Source organism: Periplaneta americana, chromosome 14 (assembly GCF_040183065.1).
Source record: "Periplaneta americana isolate PAMFEO1 chromosome 14, P.americana_PAMFEO1_priV1, whole genome shotgun sequence".
Classification (NCBI taxonomy): Eukaryota; Metazoa; Arthropoda; class Insecta; order Blattodea; family Blattidae; genus Periplaneta; species Periplaneta americana.
Genome location: NC_091130.1, coordinates 61,322,845 through 61,338,364, shown reverse-complemented (window position 1 = coordinate 61,338,364; position 15,520 = coordinate 61,322,845). Strand labels below are relative to the sequence as shown.

Genomic DNA, 15,520 nt, shown 5'->3' with positions numbered 1-15,520 from the left:
TAGTGGGAATCGCTTCTGTCAAGTTTCCTCCTATCACTAAGCATATGCTGGTTTCTTTATAGAGAGATTTAATTGCTTCCACAAGGTGTTTCGGGTATCCCCTTCTTATAAGTATATTCCATAGTAGTTCTCTATCTATATTATCGAAGGCCTTTTCCAGATCTATGAAGGCTAAATGTGTTTCACAATTAAACTCTCTTCTTTCTTCTATTATTCTTTTGAGTGTGAAAACTGCATCCATGCAAGATCTTCCTTTCCTGAATCCTACTTGTTCTTCTGATATCAAGTGGTCGGCTATTTTCTTTAGTCTTTCATTTAGCATTCTTGCATATATCTTGTAAGTGGTATCTAGCAGGCTTATCCCTCTGTAATTATTCGGATTTGTTCTGTTTGTTAGTGCCCATATTGTCAGTATTATTTCCTATTCAGCATAAATCTGCCAAGAAGTGTGCGCTACAATCTAAGTTACATTGCAAAATAATATGTCCCTTCTTATAACTTAGCTAATTTTACTACATAAGTAGAAAGTAATAAAATACAGCTCTAATACTTTCAGTTAACCTAGATCTACAATTTAAAACAAGTTATATTACAAATAAAAGTGACATATTAATTATTAGGCAATTATTATACATTTAGGGTTTGGGGCAGACAATTCTAAAAGTATGAAAAACATGCAATAAACTGCTACAAACAGTTGAACTAAGATATTATTTTATGACTGGAAATGTACAACGTGAATAGTGTCGCATGTACTTTGTCTTTAATATAATAATAATAATAATAATAATAATAATAATAATAATAATAATAATAATAATAATACATTTGTTTTATAGCTACGAAAAACATGAATAGACTATTAATATATGACCGTAGTCCATTATCCAGTAGGCTTCATCTTAATGTTCTATGAGAAAGAAATTGACCCCGCATACCATCTTGAACTGGACACTGCTCATTGTGTATGGTAGGCCTTGAGAGTCCAAAATATTTATTATCGTACCATATACAGTAGGTATTCAAAATATTTTTAGTATTACACTATGGAATGTGAAGTGGATGTGCCTATGATTCTTTAATGGCGGCATATTATTTCACGGTTATAGCATATTTCTCTCAATTTTCTCTAGATGCGTAGTTGTTTTCAGTGATTGAATCTTTCTCCTGTAAACCGTAAATATTTGTAAAGACATATCGTACCTGTATAGGCCTAATGGCTATGTCGTAATTAATCACTTTTTATGTTTTTATGAATTTTCCAAATAATTTGTATTAACCACCTCAGCCTAACAGATTTAATGAAGTTCACTATATTCTCGCCTTCCAATACCTGATCAATCACTTTACTAGTTTGTTTCTTTTCCAGTATCCCCATTCATACACTGGACCATAAGTCCTACGTACAATTTTGCTTTCAAAGATCAGAAGGCTATTCTCATCTTCCAGTTTAATTATCCATGTTTTCGCTTCATAAGTAATTACTGGGCGAATGAGTGTTCTATACAGTTTAAGTTTTGTTCCTTTAGATAGCATTCTTGATATGAATATGTGTCAGAACGAGAAATAAGTTCTATTTCCATACATTATTCTTTTATGAATTTCAGTCTCCATTTTATTTTCATTATTGATAGACGACCCAAGATATGTGAATTCTTTAATACCTCCTAAATTATAATTCTCCATTTCAAAATTTACTATTCTTTCATTTCTCTGCTTATCCAGTCTCATATATATATATATATATATATATATATATATTTTTTTTTTTTTTTTTTTTTAGGCCAATCTGTTTGCCTTAATTATCTAAAATCCTAAACATCTCTTTTAAATGTTCATCCATAGGCCTAATATTAGCTGAAAATGATATCCAGATAATATTATGGACCTAGAACAAAACCTATCCTCGGTTTTACCAGTCGAAGAATAAGCAAAACTAAATCTGATAACTTCCTTCCATAGCGATTGTACGTAAAAACATAAGTTACAGGAGGAATATTACAGAACCACACAGTTCGCTACGGAAATGTGGCACACATGTCGCTTTGGATGGAATGAGTGGGATAATAAGTTTAAGCTACTGTATGTCCAGACACATGGAAGTATTATGCTTACAAAACATAATTATTTCCTCATAATTTGATGCATTATAACTTGTAACTTTCATTTTACGTGTTAAAAAGTAGATACAGTACATAAATGCAATCTTTGTATTATACACTGTGGTCTCTAAAAACATTTAACGCCATTCAAGATCACAGCAACTACTGAAATCAATTATGGCTGAAGTCTTTAAAACTTATTTCCACTGGAGCCAAATTTCCTACTGCTTTCTGCATAAAGTGAGAAAATTAGAACTTGAAAAGGCTAATGACTTTTAACTGTGTCAATGTTCGTACAGCTAAAAACGTACATATGATGCCGCATTTCTAGAACGCGTGGAAAATAACAAGGAAGATATAGGCCTAAACTAGAATAATTAATAAATATTGCAACGCGCGAAAGTGGCATACTTATATTACGACCACACCCGTTATGAAGACCTAAAGTACTAAAAATAATATATAAACACGAATATGTTAATCCTAACATCACATTCTCGCAAAAATAAAAATGTACTCCTTTCTTGTTTTCTCTGAATGATTAAACACGTGTAAAATGCGTAGGCCTACTATTTTTATGCAACCAGGGCTGATATCGTATTCATTATTTCCCGACTTTATTTTGAGGTCAGAAAAACACGATTTACATAAACAAATTCTGTTGATGAAATCTTTAACCCCAGGATACTGTCCCAGGTTGACCTACAATTAAATTTGGCTATGCTTGGGTAAAGCAACATCACCGAATTTTTGACTAGCGCTTTCCAGAAAATCGTATTCTATTTCACTTTGTGGTAAACATTTAGTACTAAGATTTTATAACTTACATTACGTAAAAACGACACCAAATTAGTGCACAACTCAACAATCAAAATTCACATTCCATGAGAAGATTCCTAACTATAACAGTAATCTCTTTTCCAAGCTGACTTCCGTAAGTTACGGAATGGATTTATTATCCGTTCTTACTGCCAACAGGTACGTGAAGCAGTGAAGAGATGTGGTAATATCACCGAATTGTATGGTCAGCATGATTAGACTCACACATATTACAAAACAGTAGTTGTTTACCGCAAAATTCTAAAATATAAAGTAGTCTGGTAAAATGACACGGAAATATGAGCACTATAGAGATGTCTAATATTCTGCACATTCAACAGGTTAAGTTCACAGTTCATAAGATGATTCCAAAGTAAATTCGATTTCTGTCCTTAGTCGAACACTTTAAGCTGAAGATAATATTTTTATGCAATGTAAACAACATGCCAAGGGATAAACTGATTCATTATCGTGTCTTAACACCGCTGAATTAATTATATGCCTATAATTTATTGAAATCTTAAACGTAATTATTAAGCGCATATATACGAATATTTTATATTAGATTCGTGAAAAGAATGAATATATGTGTAAATTGAAGATGTAAAAATTAAGATTTTGTGAGATTGTTATAAAATTAATTGAACAGCAGTTTAAATACCCTGACTGTTTTTGTTAGCTTCACAATACATTACTCAGTTTATAAAACATGGAGTAACTAATGCCATCATCGAAACAGAGGAGTGATACTATCACACATAATATACAAATATCAAATAAAAGAACGCTTACGCTTGGGTGGATAATCCAAATAGTCCTGCTGCTGGTTAACACGTTATTACACACTTATAAACTGGCACTATATCTGTCACTTTACAAATTCTGCAGACGGACACACTATGGGAGTACACACAAATTCACAAACTGTGCACGAACCGGAAACGTAAAAATAAAAAGTTCTTACACGCTCAGAAGTAGGAAGACTGAGAACTGAGCACTATTACTGTAGACAACAAGGTACTACAGCAGACTAACTAACAAACTAGGACAGAGAAAAGACTGAGCAGTCATGTGAGGCAGGGGTGGTGCTACGCGGTATGGTGGGGGGAGCGGTCAGAAAGACAAAGAGAGGAGAAGTCACGGAGGAGGAGAGGTGGAGGAGGGGACATAAAAAACTCGTGTTGTGTTATAAGGTGTTTCCAAAGCAGCAAGAGCTACCTTTGTATAATTTGGGGCTTGTCCAGAGCAATGTAAATAAGTTTCCGGTAATAAATTTGTCTTTTCTGTAACATGAGGGTTTAGGACAGGAGTCACTAATAGGGGGTTCTCGGTCCGAATCCGGACCACGAAGTCTGTCTTTCCGGACAGGTTAAACAAAAGTGAAAATTATACGAACGGCACAGAAGCCTTTGACGTCTCTGGAATATAAAACTCATAATATGTAACATTGCTTTCTTGACATACCTACAGTATTTCAACATATGAATGACCTGAACACGAAATTACAAGGAAGAGAAAAATTAAATACCTCTGGTTTAGGATATGACCACCTGTTGAAGAAGTAACCTGCAGAAAGGAAATATGTAATCTTAAAAAATTGAGTTTATAAAGGAAGGGATGATAAAATACAATATAAAAACATGTTGTTGACACATTGTTTAGAGCAGGCGTCCTCAACTGACAGTGGCGTTATGTGCAGCGCCTCGCCTGCTGTGCAGCGATGTCTGTGCAGGCGCACGGACACAGTACGTTCTCTGTAGTACACAGTGGCGGACCAGAAATGTCAGAAGAAGGGATGTCGATAGGCCATCCACGTCATTGAATTTGTTATTATAGGAAGAGTCATTTCTATTTGCTGAAGAGTCGGGAATGCCCACGTATTTGATTTGTGGTAAAGTTCTGAATAACAGAAGGAACTTCAACCTACAACGATATTATTCATCCTATCACTCAAATTATTATGAAAAATATAAGGTAGAAAAACGAACCACTCTCATCCAAAAATTACTTATAACTAATGTGTATAATAATAATAATAATAATAATAATAATAATAATAATAATAATAATAATAATAATAAACTAAACATTGCACATTCTTTCCCTAACTCTATAGGTAAAAAAGTAACTCATTTTTGCAATTCGTTATCTTAAAGTAAGTTTAGTAAGCTCATTTGGCATGTACTATGTTTCTAGAAAGGAAAAATGTTTAGGGGAGAGTCGGGTAGTATCGGATATTGGGTAATATCGGACAGTGAGTTTCTTTCATCTACCACACGATGATAGTACCTGTTTGACATGGTTACGTTTCTGTGATGTCGCATAGAGAAACGTAACCATGTCATTCAGGTACTACCATATGGTGGTAAATGAAAGAAACGCACTATCCGATACTACCCGATGTCCGATACTACCCGACTCTCCCCTATTAGATATACTGTATAGGAAAACAATTCTCTTATACAGGCTGTAGTTTGATGGAGAACAAGTACTGAATATAGTTTATTAATTTTTAATAGTTGTACATACTTGTGGCCTTTATTTTCATGTAATAATTTAGTTTACGCCTGTTGAAAGAAGGAATAATTTATGTTAAATATAAAATTGAAAAAAAAACTGTTTCCAGCTTTAGGAACAAAATGGATTGTTAAACTCACTGTATTATTTGGGTGATTACAGCATATTTAATGTGCTCAGTTTGTTTACTAATTTGTCAGAATAAATTAATGATTGCACAGTTCAAATTCTTCAAGTTATAGGATAAATTTTATTACGTATATTTCAAATAGAAACACATGGAATGGTGCATAACCAATAGACATAACCGGTTTCTTCAATCTTTGTTAAAATGCACCTAACATAGCGTTAATTAACTGTAAGTTAAAAGTATGAATTGCTGTTAAAAATATTGCTTTTCTTCAACTTTACATTTCACATTTTAACATTCTGTTTGTTAACTCTCTGTTAGGATCAGAGATTCTAGAGTAACCAAGTATAGGCTCAATTCTGTTTTCTGAACTCTGACAATAATTACGATTCTCGCTTGTTTCCGTTGTTTGATTCAGAGAGGATAGAAGTCTTTCTATTCGCTCAGGTTTGATTTCTGCTTCTTTCCTCGTCTGTATCACAATAGTGTGGAGCGGCGTATTGGTTTTGCTGTTATGAAATGGAAAACATTGGAACAAAAGGAAATCGTGGGACTAATTTCTCTTCGTTCGAAAGAAACCTTCTGCTGGAAATTACTTCGCAGTATAAACAAATTAATCAGAATAAACAAACAAACGGATCTAAGTTGAAAGCAAAAAGTGAGGCTTGGCAGAAAATAGCCTATACCTTTGTATGAATTTCTGTTCTGTCAAATCACAGTAATCATCCCGTCTGTTTATGTATTCATGGATATCTAAATAATCCAGATATACAAGTTTAGCATCTAACGCACCAGCCATATTGGATACTTCTATGCTAACAGAGAGTTAAATTATTTAACTGCATGAAATTGGGCAGTTAAATTAACATAGGTTTTAACAGCCTGTTAGTACTAACAGCAGTTAAAGAAATGCTTCAACTGTTAAGTTTACAGTTAAAATGTTATTTACACACTGTTATAATTTAACAAAGGTTGAAGAAACTGGGCCTAAGGGATACGGACAACGCTTGATTGAATGTACTGGTAGACCGCCACTGAGCCGGTTTCAACTATCATTACCTCCCCTCCCCTCTCCTGCACAGCAACAGATTCACGAGTAGACTTGTGCACTGTGCAGCTCCAGCCAGCACGAATGTGCGATCGGTTGACGACGCCTGGTTTAGTGTAGCCAAAATTTCATACGTGACTGCCAGATTTTGGAATCGCAAACTGAAGTTGTAAGCTCGTAAAGAATAGAGTTACCGGTATTAATGGTACAATTCAGCTGACCAGAGTTCAATAACAATTATAGGGAAGTACGAGTAGAAATCACTACGGCATATAGTGACTCAGTATTCTAGATCAGTGGTTCCCAACATTTGAACGTCACGGACCCCTTAAAGTTCATACTTCATTTTGGCGGGCCCCTCTAAAATATTTTTAATAATTTAGGCCCGTAGTAAATTAATATCCTTAATAAATTATTGGTAGTGATATTAAATTTTACATTTAGTTTTTCAACATAAATACATAAAAACAAAGGTATTTTACGTTCTATGACGTTTTTCTGAGCAAAACGAAACAAGTATTTACACTTACCAGGCTACACCTGTGAAGTAAAGATTAGCGAGTCTGACCGCGAAACCAGGTGGCCCAGGTTCGAATCCCGGTAGGGGCAAGTTACCTGGTTGAGGTTTTTCTCCGGGGTTTTCCCTCAACCCGATAAGAGCAAATGCTGAGTAAATTTCGGTGCTGGACCCCGGACTCATTTCACCGGCATTGTCACCATTATTTCATTCAGACGCTAAATAACCTGAGATGTTGATACAACCACAGTCCAGTATATACAGTCATGAAGCTCAATACGTAGTAAATATGCATCCATAGATAGTTGCTAACCACTAGGATCGCTACTGTCGCTTCATTATAGACAATGCGAAATAGTACCTGCACAGGCTATTGTTTCCAGTACCCTCATAAACTCAAGCTTCGTGACTGTATATACTAGACTGTGATACAACGTCGTAAAATCTCAATAATAATAGTAATAGACTTACCATAAGGTTGTTAATGGACGGTTGATTTTGCCTTGCAGGCGTCAGTTTGAGATGTCTAGTTCAGTTACTGTAGGAAAGTTTAGCACAAAATTAAATTTACTTCTACATTCGTTCTTCAAGGAGACCAAAACAGAAAAACAAGTAGCCTATGTTGATGCAAATTATTGACATTAAGTGTTTTATTGCAGTTCGGAAAACATCGCGATTCATGGTCGTGCATGCAACGAAGATTGCAACAGAGTCGTTGTAGGAAACGCAATTTTTAAGCTCGATTCATAAGGTAATTCTAACAGTTTGCGTTCTTCTTTGGCGGGCAAACTATTTTTTTGTCACAAAGAAGGTGGGTTTTTACTCAATTGTAACAAGGAAAATATTTCCTTAATTTTAATAGGCCTATTAATAAATCAATGTGTTTTTATTTCTAAGGATGCTGGACGAGAGTCCATAATCATTTGTTAATAAAAAGATACTGAAGAGTTGGAACTCTACTAGAATTAAGTGAAGTTTAATTTTCTTTTTTCACTCTTATCCTGAATGATGAACACTTAAATTTGGACATTGAAATTGAATTTAAAGAATTTAAAAATACTAAATAGATACGCAACACTTGGAAGCCAAAAGAAGTCCCTCAAGAGATCTCATTTCCGTTAAACTCTGTCTCTGATATAGTATAAGCAAAAATACAGTGTGTATACAGGGTTAGTTAAAAGTCCCGCACCACCTAAATAACTTTTGAAGCATACGGTTCAGTGACATGAAACTTGGTATGTGAGGATAACCATATACTAAGAACTCAATAATGATATTACCGAGTTTTTTCTATTTCCAGTTTAACCGGAAGTACCTCCAAATCTCTTATTTTAAATGGAACACCCAATATATATATATATATATATATATATATATATATTAATAGTTCTCATTAAGAGCTTTTCAAAAAGTACTCACACTCGATACTTCTGTACAAATTTAGTGTTGCTAAGTCAAGAAAACAGAAAAGTGTATCGAATATTAAAATAATAAACGCACCATCTAAATAACTTTTGAAGCATACGGTTCAGTGATATGAAACTTGGTATGTGAGGATAACCATGTGCTAAGAACTCAATAATGGTATTACCGAGTTTTTTTCTACTTCCGGTTTAACTGAAAATAACTCCAACTCTCTTATTTTAAATGGAACACCCAATATATATATATATATATATATATATATATATTATTTTTGAATAGTGCTTATTAAGAGCTTTTCAAAAAGTACCCACACTCGATACTTCTGTACAAATTCAGTGTTGCTAAGTCAAGAAAACAGAAAAGTGTATCGAATATTAAAATAATAAAATACTCCTTCCTTAACAAAAACAAAACAAAGCTAGCTCACCTTCTAAATTATGTGTTCAAATTGGTAGCCCTCAGCTGCTTTACAATGTGTCACTCGATTATAGAAACCATTTAAGGAATGATTTAACCAGACTTTAGGAATATCTTGCACCACTTCCATTTTATTTAGCAACACTGAATTTGTACAGAAGTATCAAGTATGGGTACTTTTTGAAAAGCTCTTAATGAGCTTTATTCAAAAATAAAAATATATATTGGGTGTTCCATTTAAAATAAGAGAGTTGGAGTTACTTCCGGTTAAATCGGAAGTAGAAAAAACTCGGTAATACCATTATTGAGTTCTTAGCATATGGTTATCCTCACATACCAAGTTTCATATCACTGAAACTTATGCTTCAAAAGTTATTTAGGTAGTGCATTTATTATTTTAATATTCGATATACTTTTCTGTTTTCTCGACTTAGCATCACTTAATTTGTACAGAATTATCAAGTGTGGGTAATTTTTTAAAGCTCTTCATGAGCTTTATTCAAAAATAAAAATATATATTGGGTATTCCATTTAAAATAAGAGAGTTGGAGTTACTTCCGGTTTAACTCGGTAAAATCATTATTAAGTTATTAGTAAATGGTTATCCCACATACCAGTTTCATGTCACTGAACCACATGCTTCAAAAGTTATTTAGGTGGTGCGGGACTTTTAACTAACCCTGCATATTCTAACAAGCTAAAAAAAAAAATCAGAGAACTTGTTAAAGTTAAGTTTACTTATAATACCGTTTGAAAACATGCTTGGAATCCGCGGACCACAGGCTGAAAAACACTGTTCTAGATCATCAGTACGCTGTATCCTTTGGACAATCCTTTTCTAATGTTTCGAAACTGCTTTAAACTTTCATCATCAGGGTGATATTGCTCAAGATAAGAATAAGGAGTTTCTATCTAGATAATAAAATGGGAATGAAAATAGGCTGAAAAACATTTAAAAAATGTGATCATAATAAAGCCTGAGTGAGACCGCCAGTTTTCAATTTATATACTGATGACTAGAGCCAGGAAGTTGGTACCAAAACTGTTCAGTTGTGTGAGCTTGGACTATATCTTTACGGAATGAAGAGTAAAGGCTGGTTCACAATAAACCGGGAACAGAAACTACAACGAGAACAGGAACGGAAATAATGTTAAAATAAATGTATTTAAATGTGAGCATTCACAATAGTTAATTGTGAGTGCTCACATTTAAATATATTTATTTTAACAATATTTTCGTTCTCGTTCCCATTGTTGTTTCCATTCCCGGTTTATTGTGAACCAGTCTTAATACAGTAGAACGTCTCTCGGCGCCAGTGAAACAGAAAAACTAACATGTACAGCAGGGTGGTAACCAAACATGTGCTCCTATCGTCCACAGCCTTAGAACAATAAAATAATATAAAACAGCAATAATTTGTAATTATAAAGTTCGTAAATCCCAATCTAAAATAACTTACCCATACATATAAATATACAGTAATAATAACATACAGTATACAATTATGATTCCAGCCTCATTATAACAATTAATAACACTGAACATTTTCATTTTATCAAAAGAAATACTACTTTTATGTTCAGAAAATAAATAAAAACAATATTGGACTCTAAAAATATTCCTTCTACGTCATAAGACGTTATTGGAGCAAAACTGAAATATGATACTATCATCAGGTGAACAACTATTTGTGAATCTAATAGTGTATCTCGTATGTGGGACATAATATTAAATTAAACCCATAATTGTTTTCAAGAAAATTTTTCGTTTCTTTTGTAATGGCAACCAGGAAGTTCGTATCGTAATTTCGACGGAGAACTTGGACTGTAACGCAACTGAATGCATAGTAGCACAAGACGTCAACATTTAACGAAGAATAATCGGAAAAAAATAATGTCTTACACACTCCTGTTTGCATAATTATTTAATAACAAATGAGTGGAATCATGTATTATATTCACATTACGTAAATAATACAATAATAACAAAACAGCTAATTTGTTTGTTCAGAATCTAAAATATTAATATAAATTAACAATATTCTTCAAACCATTTACAACTCTATGCCACTATGTGTTGTTTGTGAACATACTGTGTTTCATCTGTAGCGAGAGGCAGCAGGGCGAGGGGTGGGTGACATCTATACTCCTCGCTGTACTCAACTGAAATCTACTGCTTTGGTACGAACTTCCTAGCTCTGCTGATGACATCATGCAGAATTCTCTCATCCATAGTTTTATGCCAAGGGCAGGTCCTTCACTGCAAACCTAGCATTTTCCAATCATCCTTTTCCACCTTCCTCTTAGTCTTCGCATACGATCCATTTATCTTAATGTTGTCTATCATCTGATATCTTCTTCTAATCCGAATTTTCTTCACGTTCACCATTCCTGCCAATGAAGTGGTTCCCAAACTTTTTGAAGGAGCGACCCACTTTTGAACGAGACTTCTGATTGCGACCCCCTCACCGGTATTTAACCCTATTCGAAAACTACAAATTTCTTTAAAATCGAAAACAGTGATGATTTTACTCAAAGCGATGGATACCATCCAAAGAACGACCAAAATAGGAGTACATGCTGCAACAATGACACGAAATATTACGTAAACACCATTTCTAGTACTTCAAACTTTTACCACTGTAGCGCTGTGATAATAGTTCAATACAAATCTAGGAAAACAGAATCTGGTCAACATCACTAAACAAATTGAACCCATGGAAAATTCAACTACGTATAATACGACAAAATATACCGAGTTTGTTATTGCGGACATGTAATTAAAAAAAGTACAGTAGCCTATTTGCCGGAAGAAACTCAAAAACAATTTACGACATTCATAGATGAATACTGAATACGTTTTCAAATAGCTGCATTCAATTGCTTGAAATTTAAAGATCCTCACTTTGGGAACCACTGTTCCAGTGCATCCTTCAATAGACAGTTTCTTCTCAGCCAGCGACCCAGCCAATTTCTTCTTTTCTTCCTGAATTGACAGATAAGTAACGTTACAGACACGACACTTTTTGCTGAGATCAGGTTTTAATCGCAAGTTCAGAGGATGATTTTCATAAAGCCATTCTTGAATTGAATCAAATATTATTAAACTATAAGACAATTGCCCTTAAGAAAACAATTACGCAAAGGATATAGCATACTGTTAATAGAAAAAAAAACAATTCGAATACACAACATAATATAAAATTTGCAACATTAGTCAAACAAAATATACGTACTATTAGAATTTTTTATCATTTAATTGTCCATATAAATCAGTGGTCGTCAGCACTCGCTGAAATGGATAACGGGTAAGAAGTGTATTGCAATTTGCATCGTCGTGAAGAAGGGAGAGGGAGGAAGCATACCCGCCAGTAACCACGGATGCACGCTAGTGCAATGTCTTATCTGCAGGTAAGACGTGCACTGTCTTATCCGCGGGTAAGAGACGATAGCCCGAGAGTGCACTATGCTAATGACCGCTGATATGAATCATTTCTAGGTATTCATTGTCCACACACGTGGATTCTGAGAATTTGTACTGAATGTTTAACCACAGTAAAGGCTTGGGCTTTCTGAACCGACGCAAGAGAGGTGCAAGGCCCACCTCGCACAAATTCAGACTACACGAGAGATAGTGAGTGGTTTCTATAGCTGCAGACCTCGCACCTCTCTCGTGTAGTCCGGATTTGTGCGAGGCGGGCCTCGCACCTCTCATGCGTCGGTTCAGAAAAACCAAGGTTAACGGTCAGAGTTTTAATGTAGGGTCTATTGGTTGGAACATTAAAACTTTTACAAGTCAACAAACAAGTTTGAGAATGTACCACGAGCACCTAAAAACAAGCCTATCACTTCGATATTAAAACATATTAGACTTTAAAGGAATGAATATGACAAGGGCTAAAATTACAACTAATGGCCATATTTTATAACTAGTGAATTGTTTTAGTTATTTAAGTTTTAAATTTTCTTTTATAAAACTCGAAGATATTTGATAAAAACTAATAAATTTAACTATCTCTATGGCACGATTAAAATAACTCTTAAAACATAAAAAAGCAAAGAAAATAGCTTTTCACAAGGCACTGGTTGTCCCTGTCCACCTGTATGGCTCGGAATTTTGGAACCTTGCTAAAAACAAGAATAAAATTGGAAGTGATGGAGATGAGATTTTTGTAGTAATGTAACAGGTTATACTTTGTTTGATAAAAAAGGAATATAATATACTCCAGTGCCACATTAGCTGTCGCTATCTTCCGGAAACCAAACGCGATTAAAACCTGATCGTCAGCAAAAAGTGTCGTTTCTATAAAGTTATTATTTATTTGAAAATGTCCTTCTAATTTTATCTGCCAATTCAGAAGAAAAAAAAATAGAAATTGTACGGATCACTAGCTGAGAAGTAACTTCCTACTAAAGGATGCACTGAAAGGAATGGTAGAAGAAGATATCACACGATAGACAACATTATGATAAATAGACTGTATGCGGAGACTGGAACATGGAAAACATGAAAAACAAGAGATCTTAAGAAGACTGATAATACAAAATTATTCTATGGAACCTCGTCACGTTAAAAGGAGGCCTGGGAGTTAATACCTCAATTGAGGTACCGCAGACTACCCCTTAAATTCCCACTCCACATTCCCCGGCAGAGACAGTTAATGTATTGCACCGATACGAGTAGACTTCAAAGCAAGCATTGCTGAGTAACGGATTGTGTAAGGAATGCATCATAGCTTTCGACCGTCATTGGTCGCCTAAAATCCACCACTGATGCACAGTTTTTTACTATGCGTTTGCTTCTAAAGCGGTGAAGCCCAGGGCTGGTCTAGTCCCATTTCTTTCTCAGTCTTTCCTATTTTATCCTACCATGATATTTTATTTTAACTTAATACATTCTACAATCAAAATTAAGATGGTTCTCCACCTAAAACAACTCTTACTTACTTACTTATGGATTTTAAGGAACCCGGAGGTTCATTGCCGCCCTCACATAAGTCCACCATCGGTCCCTATCATTAACAAGATTAATCCAGTCTCTATCATAGCCCACTTCCCTCAAATCCATTTTAATATTATCCTTCCATCTACGTCTCGGCCTCCCCAAAGGTCTTTTTCCCTCCAGCTTTCCAATTAACACTCTATATGCATTTCTGGATTCGCCCATGCTTGCTACATGCCTTGCCCATCTCAAACGTCTGGATTTAATGTTCCTAACTATTTTCATTTTGAGGAGGCGGTGTAGACCGATAAGCAACTGAATAAAGTGAATATAGGTTTAATGGGTCCGTCTGTTTGGTTATCATGCTTTTTCCTAATTATGTCAGGCGAAGAATACAATGTGTGCAGTTCTGCGTTGTGTAACTTTCTCCATTCTCCTGTTACTCCATCCCTCTTAGCCTCAAATATTTTCCTAAGCAACTTATTCTCAAACACCCTTAACCTATGTTCCTCTCTCAAAGTGAGAGTCCACGTTTCACTGTCATATACATTATAGAACAACCTGTAATATAACTGTTTTATAAATTCTAACTTTCAGCTTTTTTGAGAGCAGACTGGATGAAAAAAGCTTCTCAACCGAATAATATCAGGCATTTCCCATATTTATTCTGAGTTTAATTTCCTTCCGAGTGACATTTATATTTGTTACTGTTTCTCCAAGATATTTGAATTTTTCCACCTCTTCAAAGGATAAATTTCAAATTTTTAAATTTCCATTTTGTACTATGTTCTGGTCACGAGACATAATCATATAGTACTTTGTCTTTTCGCGATTTACTTCGAAACCTATCACTTCAAGTAAAATTCCTGTGTTTTCCCTAATAGTTTGTGAATTTTCTCTTAACATATTCACGTCATCCGCATAGCCCAGGGATGCAGAACTGGCGAGAGAGGGGTGGAAAGCATGGGGAAAGCATTGATTCCTCGTCCACAGTCCACCGGCGTTGAATGACGTATCTGTGGCCCGTACGCTATCACGTAAGACAGACACTGAATACAAATCCCCTCCCCTACAAAGTCAATGACGCGGGGATGGAAGGAAGGGATGAGTGACGCAACGCCACAATTGTCGCCCAGTTCTCCAAGCCTGGCATAGGCTAAAACAACTCACACTGACGAAATTGACAGAAGCGATCTCTTAATTTCATTTAGTTCTACTCTTGCAAGTGGAATATGACTACATCGCAGAATTTTCGATAGACAATAACTACAGATAATTCTGGTTTCTCAGACCATACTGTGCCAAATACGAGTTGACAACAATACCTGGTTTTACTACTCTTCACTAATACTTTTAGTCGCGTGCTTTATGCTTCGTAACTCGTCCTACACATGTGCCAGAGCTCACAAACTTCTTGCATGACTGAGAACAAAAGCAAACACAAAACAACACGTGCTTCCTCGCTCGACATATCCAGGTAATTAACACGTGAGAGTGTAGAAGGAAATGTGGTAATCGCAGGATCGCATGCGACGTCCATGTGCAGCTTGAAACCTCCGATTATTTCTGATTATTCTTGGAACCGTAGAGGTGAACGTACACT

At 35.1% G+C, this 15,520-nt stretch overlaps 1 protein-coding gene across 1 annotated transcript in view; it reads right to left on the bottom strand.

Moving 5' to 3' along the window:
- LOC138713359 (uncharacterized) overlaps nt 1-3,949 on the bottom strand; it is a 467,222-nt gene extending 463,273 nt beyond the window's left edge. Inside the window, exon 1 of the mRNA XM_069845391.1 lies at nt 3,714-3,949. The gene's annotated coding sequence lies outside the window, so the exon portion shown is untranslated. The remainder of the gene's footprint in view (nt 1-3,713) is intronic.
- Nucleotides 3,950-15,520: the final 11,571 nt, after the last annotated feature.